Source organism: Pelodiscus sinensis, chromosome 29 (assembly GCF_052426305.1).
Source record: "Pelodiscus sinensis isolate ZL-2025 chromosome 29, ASM5242630v1, whole genome shotgun sequence".
NCBI classification, from domain to species: domain Eukaryota; kingdom Metazoa; phylum Chordata; order Testudines; family Trionychidae; genus Pelodiscus; species Pelodiscus sinensis.
In genome coordinates, this window is record NC_143080.1 from 8,171,398 (window position 1) to 8,182,243 (window position 10,846).

Genomic DNA, 10,846 nt, shown 5'->3' on the forward strand with positions numbered 1-10,846 from the left:
ACTGCATTGACTCTGTTTGTATTCATTCTGTTTGCCTTTTGGTGGTGTGTGTGGTGCTGCTGTCCTGTGCTGTTCTGTAATAACTCTATGTGTGTGTGCCTCAGTTTCCCTGGGCATGACAACACTATCTGGACAGGGAGGGGGAGGTTGGGCATGACTCACTGTGGAGGAATGTGCAGGGCCAAGAGACAGCAGAAGCACCTCTGGCCCTGGAAAAGGAAACAAAGGGAGTAGGCGGGGCTCACTTCAGGCTCGGGGGACGGGGGGAGAGGGGAAGGGGATGAGTCAATATCTGCTGGTTTTAGGATGAGAGAGGGGGTATAGAGCAGAGGAATGGGCCCAGAACCCCTTCTCCCTGAGAGGAAAGGTACTAACGGTTCCTGGTTTCTGTGTTAACAGCGCTGTGCCCCTGGGAATCAATCAACCTGTGGAACTCCTTGCCAGTGGATGTTGTGAAGACCAGGACTTTAACAGGGTTAAAAAAAGAGCAAGATAAATTCATGGGGGACAAGTCCATTGATGGCTGTTAGCCAGGATAGGTAGAAATGGTGTCCCTAGCCTCTCTTTGTCAGAGGCTGGGAATGGATGACAGAGGAGGGATCACTTGATTCCCTGTTCTTGTTCATTCCATCTGGGGCACCTGGCATTGGCCACTGTCAAAAGACAGGACACTGGTCAGACTCAGTGTGGATGTTCTGATGTTCTTATGTTGGATGGAAAAGATAAGAGGAATATTGGTGCACATTCCTGAGCTTGGACGGAGATCTCCGTTCCTCCTGGGTCTCGTTGAATAGGCCTATTAGGGGAAGAAAGTCTCATTTCCCTGCCTGCATGCATTTCCTGGAAAGGAATCTAGACACCAGTCTCAGGCCTGCCAGATTCGTCCTACGGCTTGCGGGTGATTGTGCCGATAATTTACTGAGAATCAAGCAGGGGAAACTTTTCTAGGCATCCCTACATACTTCACTTCCTTTCCATGAGGAGAATCAATCCTGGTGTGTATTTCTCAGAAAAATAACTGCCGGCCAGCGCTTTTGCTCCCAAAGGACTGACTTTGCCTGAAAGATTCTTGGCACCAAGGGGCCAAGGGTCACACGCTTTGATGTCAGGAGTGAAATGTTCCTTCCCCAACCACTAAAATTGCAGCGTGAGCAGATGGTTTTGTGCGGAAGCTCCAGCGTCAAGTGGGGCTGACTCGCAGGTGACCTGTCCTGCATGTCTCACGGGTCACTCCACGGTGGGAGCTGTGATTTAGGGCACACACCAAGACCCCGTTGATGCAATTTATTGGGCTGGAGTATTGGAATCCAACCTACCACTGCGGGCTGCTCCTGCGTGTGGGAAGATTTACTATCCGCTTTGCTCTTTGGTTTGCCTTGCTCTGTCCCCAGGCAGCCCCTCCCCCCCAACAGACTTCAGCACAGAACTGGCTTTGGATGCAGTTTAGGAATAAGAACATAAGAACGGCCGTACTGGGTCAGACCAACGGTCCATCTAGCCCAGTAGCCTGTCTGCTGACAGTGGCCAGCACCAGGTGCCCCAGAGGGGGTGGACCGAAGGCAATGATCAGGCGATTTGTCTCGTGCCATCCCTCTCCAGCCTCTGACAAACAGAGGCCAGGGACACCATTCCTACCCCCTGGCTAATAGCCTCTTATGGACCTAACTTCCATGAATTTATCTAGCTTCTCTTTAAACTCTTTTATAGTTCTAGCCTTCACAGCCTCCTCTGGCAAGGAGTTCCACAGGTTGACCATGTGCTGTGTGAAGAAGAACTTTCGCTTATTAGTTTTAAACTTTCGCTTATTAGTTTTACTCATTAATTTCATTTGGTGTCCTCTAGTCCTTATATTATAGGAACTAATGAATTACTTTTCTTTATTCACCCTCTCCACACCATTCATGATTTTATAGACCTCTATCATATCCCCCCTCAGTGTCCTCTTTTCCAAACTGAAAAGTCCCAGTCGCTTTAGTCTCTCCTCATATGGGATCTGTATAAATGGTCCAAACACAGTTATGGGGGGTGGGAGTTGAGGCACATAAGTGCTACTGCCTTTGCAGCTTGTGGGGAAATAAAAAGAACATATGTGCACCATATGGCTTGTGCCTTTCCTTTGAGGGTATGTCTACACTGCAGAGTTTTTCCAGAAAAACAGCCGTTTTTCCAGAAAAACAATACGTATGTCCACACTGCTCTTGCATTCTTTCAACAGAAAGTCAAAAGAACGGAGAGGATTTTTCCGATGGTGGTAAACCTCATTCCCAAGCCTTTTTCCGAAAAAACTTCTTTGGAAAAAGGCATGTGTGGACGCAGAAGAGAGCGTTTTTTTGAAAGAAGAGACCTCCAGGAAAAAGCACAGGTGCCCTGGTGGCCACTCCATCCACAGTAATCACAACTGAAATGCGAGATAGCGTCCAATGAATGTGGATGCTATCTTTTGAAAAAGCACATCACTTTTTCGTTGCGCTTTTGCTGTGTGGACGCTCTCTTTCAAAAGACGTTTTTCCGGAAGATCTCTTCCAGAAAAGGTTCTTCCGAAAGAAGCCTGCAGTCTAGACATAGCCTGAATGAAGATGACATGTGTGTCTAAGGTCTGGGTCTTCACTACCAGAGGAAGTTGACCTCAGATTTGTAACTCTGGCTATGAGAACAGAGTTGATGTAACTTAAGTTGAATTTCTGTGATGTCCCCACTGCGGACAGTCGACAGGAGAAACTAGATTAAAAAAAGAGCTAGATAGATTCATGGAGGTTAGGTCCATCGATGGCTATTAGCCAGGATGAGTAGGACTGGTGTCCCTATGCTCTGTTTCTCTGGAGATGGGTGACAGGAGAGGGATCATGTGAGGATTCCCTTTTGTGTTCACCTCCCCTGGGGCATCTGTTATTGGCCACTGTCGGAAGACAGGTTACTGGGCTAGATGGACCTTTGGTCTGACTGAGTATGGCCGTTCTTATGTTCTATTGTTGACCTCACTTACTCCTCACGACCCGGTGCAGCGGTGGGGTCAACAGCGCCACCATCAGCAGTTGATTTATTGGGTCCTTACTAGGCCCACTAAATCAAATCCTGGGAGATTGATCTCCCAAGTGTCGATCTAGAGGTAAATGAAGATAAGTCCTATGGTACGGAGTTAAATAGCCCAAAGACCTGGACTATCCTCTGGGAATTAACCTCTTAGGAGAGTTTGTTAATCAAATGCTCACTGGACGTGGCATCATTAACCGGCACTGCCAAGCAATGAAGAGCCTTAAACAGAAAGAGCTTTCCTCTCAAGAATTTGTTGGGAGTTTGAGTTAAGCAGGTTGTAACTCAAACCACCTACTAAAAACACCTTTAAAAAGCCACCTGCTAAGTTTTAAGCAACCATGGAGCAGGACGGGCCCTGGACAGGTTACAAAACCAGCCCCTTGAAGCTGGATTAGGAAGCTCCCTGCTAACTTGGGTTCGCTCTTCATTAGTGAGTTCTTGTCTAGGCTTTTAAGCTGAGTCCTTAGCGCTGGTTTCTGGTGGTCTTTAAACCATCGGGAGCCCAGCTCTTTACTCCTGCGACATACAGTTTTCCGCCTACATGACAGAGACGTAGCCACGGATGGGCCTGAGTGGACAGGGCCCACCCACTTTGCATCCAGGCCCACCCTGCAGGCCCCCATGGCTCTTCTTATGCCCCGGCTCTTGCCCTGCTCCACTGGCCTTCTCAGCACTCCAGCCAGCGAAAGGGATGCAGGGGAGGAGGGGGGAGCCAGAGGTAACCCCACTCCCCCTGGCAATGCAGCTGGGGAGTATATAATCATAGAACACTAGAAATGGAAGGGACCTTGAGAGGTCATCGAATCCGGTCCCCTGCCCTCACAGCTGCACCAAGCACTGTCGACCAGTGTTTCTCAACCTTTTTTTTTTTTTTATAAAGTACCCCTTTAAAAAAATTATAGGTACCCCCAGTACCTACAGTTTTCAGATAGACAACATTTTTTTTCTACCATTGCAACACATTTGTTTAAACAAGTTAATCGTAGCTGGACGGGTGATGACATTTTTGGGTGTAAAAAGTACAAAAATAATAAAGCGCCGTAAAACTGAAAGCAAAAATTCCGTTCTCTCCAAATTTCAGTTGTGTTTACGTACCCCCGCCCCTCCCCCCGACTTCTCTCGAGAACCTCTAAGCGTACTCGTACCACTGGTGGAGAAACACTGGTCTAGACCATCCCTGCTAGATGTCCATCCAACCTGCTCTTAAATATCTCCAGCGATGGAGATTCCACAACCTCCCTAGGCAACTTATTCCAGTGTTGAACCACCCTGACAGTTAGGAAGTTTTTCCTAATGTCCAACCTAAACCTCCCTTGCTGCAGTTTAAGCCCATTGCTTCTCGTTCTATCCTCAGAGGCCAAGGAGAACAATTTTCTCCCTCCTCCTTGTAACACTCTTTTAAGTACTTGAAAACGGCTGTCACACACCCTCTCAGTCTTCTCTTTTCTAAACTAAACAAGCCCAATTCCTTCAGTCTTCACTCATAGCTCATGTTCTGTAGATCTTTAATCATTCTTGTTGCTCTTCTATGGACCTTCTCCAGGTTCTTCACATTTTTCTTGAAATGTGGTGCCTAGAACTGGACACAGAATTCCAAGTGAGGCCCAATCAGCACAGAGTAGAGCGGAAAAATGACTTCTTCGGTCTTGCTCCCAACACTCCTGTTAATGCATCCTAGCATCACGTTTGCTTTTTTGCAACAGCATCACACTGTTGACTCATATTTAGCTTGTGGTCCACTATGACTCCTAGATCCCTTTCTGCAGGACTCCTTCCTAGACAGTCGCTTCCCATTCTGTGTGTGTGAAACAGATTGATCCTTCCTAAGTGTATTTGTATTTGTCCTTATTAAACTTCATCCTATTTATCTCAGAGTAGGGTTGGGGCACTGGAGCTGACTCCATTGCACCCCGTGCTCCAACCAAAGAGCGGGGCCAGGGCCCAGCCACCCAAAGGTGGGGTTCAACCAACTGGACCCTTCTGTACCCCACAGCTACAAGATCTCAGGCAGGGTCTCTTCTCATAAATAGACAAACCATCCAACAACTAGTCCACACAAGCCCATCCGCAGGAAAGAAGTCAGAAAAACAGTGAAGCTGGTATTTCAGTTCAGGAGTCATCTGACATCAGAACCCGCTAGCTAGTGCAGATGTTCCCTTCATGGATAAAGATGCTAGTGGAGAAGACTTGCTGGTCCATGACTACAATATAAAATCCTTTTTGTGTCCTGTGAAGAGGAGATTTTTGGGGTGTGTGGCAAGAGTGCCTTGCAGATGGAGAATCCCAAACCAAGAATCTCCAGATAGATGCCGTTTGTGATTGGACATCTGTCCACCTGGCTGAGAAGTGACTTTGAACACCCCTCTGAACCAGGGGACTCACTGGGTGTGTTTGGGTAAGACTGGAGGCCCATGAACACAGCAGCACTCTGGGCCACAGAGTCAGCTCTGTGATGCTTTGGTTGTCTTTGCTTAGGAGGTCCGGGAATTGTGTGCATGGTACCAATAAAATGGACTAGGAAAGAACATCCTGAGATGGTCTTGGGATGTTAAATTTAGATTAATCGGCTAATCGAACAATCAGTGCAATTGACTAGTCGACAAGGGCATCTCCGCCTTTGAAGTATACCAGTAGCCCCAGGGCTGTTGCTGCATCTGAAAGGCCAAAGCACTGCAGAGAGCACGGTGCCAGTGGGGGATTCAAGCAGCTCCCCGTTGGGCCCGTGCTCCCTGCGGCATTTCAAAGCGGCAGCGCCGCATGGAGCCCGGGGTGAGCAGGAGAATTCCTCCCCCCACCCCCCGCTGGGCCTGTGCTCCCTGTGGCATTTCAAAGCAGCAGTGCCGCATGGAGCCCGGGGTGAGTAGGAGAATTCCTCCCCTCACCCCCCGCTGGCTCCAGACTGCACACGGTATTTCAAAGTGGCAGCACTGCGTGGAGCCCAGGGTCTGGCCCCAGGCTCCACGCAGCACTGCTGCCTTGTAGCCCCCCCTCCTCTTCTCCCACCCACCTGCCTCTTTCTGATAAAGGCAGCAAGATGAGGGAGAAGTGATTAGTCAACTAGCGTGTCGACTATCCGATAAGTGACTAGTCGACTAGTCGTTCACATCCCTAAGATGGTGTGCACTCAATGTCTCACTGGGCAAAATTCAGCCAGCACGAGGACTATATGCCACTTACATCCTCAAACCCGGGGGAGAGGGGGGAGGGGGGAGGGGGGAGCGTGGCGCCAGGAGATGTGGTCATACCTCCAGCTGATACTTTTAAGGATTTTCATGAACGCCTTGAGCATCCCAGGCCATTATTGTCGCGTGACATGCCTTTGTCACCTCTTGAAAGCTGGTGAGGTTGTCAATCATCTTCCTTCTTCAAGCATACAGGAGCAGTCTGGCTAATGGAAAGCATGCAACTTTGGTGTAGCCTTTTCGGTCCCAGGATATGGGAGAAAGGTAGGTGAGATATTATCTTTTATTGGACCAATTTCTTTTGGCGAGAGGGATGCACTTTCAAGCTTATCCAGGGACTGCTCTCTCCAAAGGAATTATCTCACCCACCTTGTCTGTTGATTAATGGAAAGGAAAGTTTTAACAAAATTTAAAAAGTTTTAAAGAGCTTTTCAAAGTGTTCAACATAAAAAATATCCTCTCACGTTTCTATACAGACCTATGGGCTTTATTGTCAGAAGAGGAAAATACTGTGTGTAACTTTTTCCCTCGCTAAGTTATTTTATTTGAAAAATCATTATGCACAACATTATACATGTTTTAGCTTTGGGCATTGTCATCCGTCATGCAAAAATCGGATCTGTTAAAAGAAAAGGGCGCTGAATGGGAGCCATGATAATTCTCACCTCTGGAAAAGGATCTCAGACTCTTTACTTTCACTTTTTTATTTCTTTTGCGGATCTTTTTTGCAAAGTGTAACATGGTTATAATTTTTAAAACGGATGGTCCGGATATGAAACGTGGTGTCCGACCATTTCTGCAAAGCGTATACACAGGGAATGGAGAGCAGAGAAGAGACTTTACTAGAAGATTTCGGGTCTGTTGTTAACAGTGCATCAGAGTAAAATCAAAATGAAAACCGTATGATACTGGCTTGCGAGTGTGTGTAAATAGCATGACACAATCTGTTAGCAAATAGTTACTGTCACATGTTTAAACATGAATTTCAGTCCTTTAAAAAGTCACCGTTTCATATATCATTCTAAGAGAGATTCTGTTACAATAGCAAAGCAGTACATTAGACTACATTAAACAAAAGGAATTGGACTTTCTAGAAACTGACACTATATTTGTTTCTAAAACTATTTATAAATTGCATATACTGCAAACTTTGGTGAAAAGGGGCCTTTTTTAGGTGGCAGAGTTGGGACTGCTTGGGGCTGTGGGAGCATATATGGATCCTGAGACAAAATCAGAAACGTGTATTGGCAACTTTAAGAGGATAACTTGGCAAAGACCTGTATGAAACGAGGAGGTGCTCAAAACATTGAGAAACACTTCCAGGCAGTTCTAGATGTGGCAGCGTTTCAAGACAGTTCTGGCTTGGAATTCGATTAGTACCTTTGTAACAAAACTGTTGCAACAGGTGTTTTATAAACTCAAGTGAATAAGGTCCTAGCCAGTGTTCCCTGTAAGCTGAGTGTTTGTGCATCCACTCAGGAGAGATTCCAATACCGCTGCCCACTGCTGGGTTTGTGTTTCTCCTGGTGGTGCACATTCAAGCACCCCTTAGTGCACATAACAACATTTATTCCACACATATATGGAAAAAATCTGCACATGGGTGGAAAAAATTAGAGGGAACATTGGCCCTAATCGCATCTGTTCGGGGCTCTGTCTTTGTACCCACAGACCTTGCCAGAAACGGCACCTTCTTCAAAGTGCCTGGCAAACCCAGAGCATGCTAGATGGACTGTGTCATGGTACAGGAAGGCAGCAGTCTCTTGCTTCCCTCCAGAGCTGGTCTTTGCTGATTAAAATGAGATGAAACAGGCACCACGGATGTCAAATTGCCGTCTGGTTTCTAGACGGTTTTGGCTGGATCCTGTCCTCAGACACATCCCGTGAGATCAGCTGGGTTCCTAGGGCTCCGTCTGAGATCAGCAGTGGTCACAAAAGGGGCCTGTTTCTTGCTCATTTTCAGTGTCTAACTGAGTGCTCAGATTGGTAATGGCGTTTAGCAGCCAATGTGTACCCGCCAGGCTGAGCTCTCTGCAAAACGTAGCTGCTTCTTGTGATGCCTAAAGAGAAGCTGGGCTTGTCTCAATTTCCTTTCACGACTGGCTCTGTATGGCACTGATGGGCAACCGAGGCTAGTGGGTGGGCCGTGGGAGTGGTCCTCCTTCGTCTCAGTGGGCCGCAAGATGGGCATTACCATGGCAATAAAGTAGCTTTGCTCACTGCCTAGAATTTGCGGGGGGGGGGGGTGTGGGGGGGGGAGGAATTGAACCGTAGCAGCGCTGTGATTGGAGGCAGAGGGAGCGCCCAGCTCACAGCCAATGCAGTGTGCAATCGGCACACACCTCACTTTGCGTGCTCTCACTTAACACGCGTGGCACGTAGGTAATCGTGAAAACAAAACAAAAACCCCACACAGATGGAACCCAGCAGAATGTGGCAACCTCGAGCATGGGCAGTGGTGAAGTGAATGTCTCGCGGGCCACACATAGGACCTGATAGGCTGCATGCAGCCCTTATGCCACAAGCTTCCCACCACTGTTGTATGGTTTTGTGGGGTGGGTAATAGACCTGGCTGAATACTGCAAAACAACGTTCCTGGACTTTCATTTGAGTTCCATGCCGGTGGTCAGCTTGACTGTCTTTGCACACCTCTTTATTCACTGTTGGTGAACATTTGTGCGAACAGTGTTTTGCTTGCATGGCTGTTCTTCCTACTAGCACCTGGATTCACATGCTGAAGTGGATATGCCCAAACAAGAGCATTAGTGATTCCATGTTTCCTTTTCTTCTTTTGTGCTTTGCTAGGCTCCCTTGTTTTAAAAAAGTTCTGTCATCTAGGAAGGAAGCAGACACAATACCATCCCACCAAGGCAACCAAGCACACAGCACCAATGGCATGTCTACACTAGAAAACTATTTTGAAATAACTAAAACCGACTTAATAACTCCCAAAATAACACAACTGAAATAGAATCATAGAATAATAGGACTGGAAGGGACCTCAAGAGGTCATCGAGTCCAGCCCCCCGCCCTCAAGGCAGGACCAAGCTCCGTCTACACCATCCCTGACAGATGTCTATCTAACCTGTTCTTAAATATCTCCAGAGAGGGAGATTCCACCACCTCCCTTGGCAATTTATTCCAATATTTGACCACCCTGACAGTTAGGCATTTTTTCCTAATGTCCAATCTAAACCTCCCCTGCTGCACTTTAAGCCCATTACTCCTTGTCTTGTCCTCAGAAACCAAGAGGAACAAATTTTCTCCTTCCTCCTTGTGACACCCTTTTAGATATTTGAAAACCGCTATCATGTCCCCCCTTAATCTTCTTTTTTCCAAACTAAACAAGCCCAGTTCATGAAGCCTGGCTTCATAGGTCATGTTCTCTAGACCTTTAATCATTCTTGTCGCTCTTCTCTGTACCCTTTCCAATTTCTCCACATCTTTCTTGAAATGTGGCGCCCAGAACTGGACACAGGACTCCAGCTGAGGCCTAACTAGTGCAGAGTAGAGCGGCAGAATGACTTCACGAGTTTTGCTTACAACACACCTGTTGATACAACCTAGAATCATATTTGCTTTTTTTGCAACAGCATCACACTGTTGATTCATATTCAACTTGTGGTCCACTATGACCCCTAGATCCCTTTCCGCCATGCTCCTTCCTAGACAGTCGCTTCCCATCTTGTATGTATGGAACTGATTGTTCCTTCCTAAGTGGAGCACTTTGCATTTCTCTTTATTAAACCTCATCCTGTTTACCTCTGACCATTTCTCTAACTTGCTAAGGTCATTTTGAATTATGTCCCTATCCTCCAAAGAAGTCGCAACCCCACCCAGTTTGGTATCATCTGCAAACTTAATGAGCGTACTCTCTATCCCAATATCTACATCATTGATGAAGATATTGAACAGTACGGGTCCCAAAACAGACCCTTGAGGAACTCCACTTGTTATCCCTTTCCAGCAGGATTTAGAACCGTTAACAACAACTCTCTGACTACGGTTATCCAGCCAATTATGCACCCACCTTATCGTGGCCCTATCTAAGTTATATTTGCCTAGTTTATCAATAAGAATATTATGCGAGACCGTATCAAATGCCTTACTAAAGTCTAGGTATATGACATCCACCGCTTCTCCCTTATCCACAAGGCTCGTTATCGTATCAAAGAAAGCTATCAGATTAGTTTGGCATGACTTGTTCTTCACAAACCCATACTGGCTATTCCCTATCACTTTATTACCTTCCAAGTGTTTGCATATGATTTCCTTAATTACCTGCTCCATTATCTTCCCTGGGACAGACGTTAAACTGACCGGTCTGTAGTTTCCTGGGTTGTTCTTATTCCCCTTTTTATAGATGGGCACAATATTTGCCCTTTTCCAGTCTTCTGGAATCTCCCCTGTCTGCCATGATTTTTCAAAGATCATAGCTAAAGGCTCAGATACCTCCTCTATCAGCTCCTTGAGTATCCTGGGATGCATTTCATCAGGACCTGGTGACTTGCTGACATCTAACTTTCCTAAGTGATTTTTAACTTGTTCTTTGTGTATCCTATCTTCTAAACTTTCCCTCTCTCTGCTTGTATTCACTACGTTAGGCACACTTCCAGACTTCTCGGTGAAGA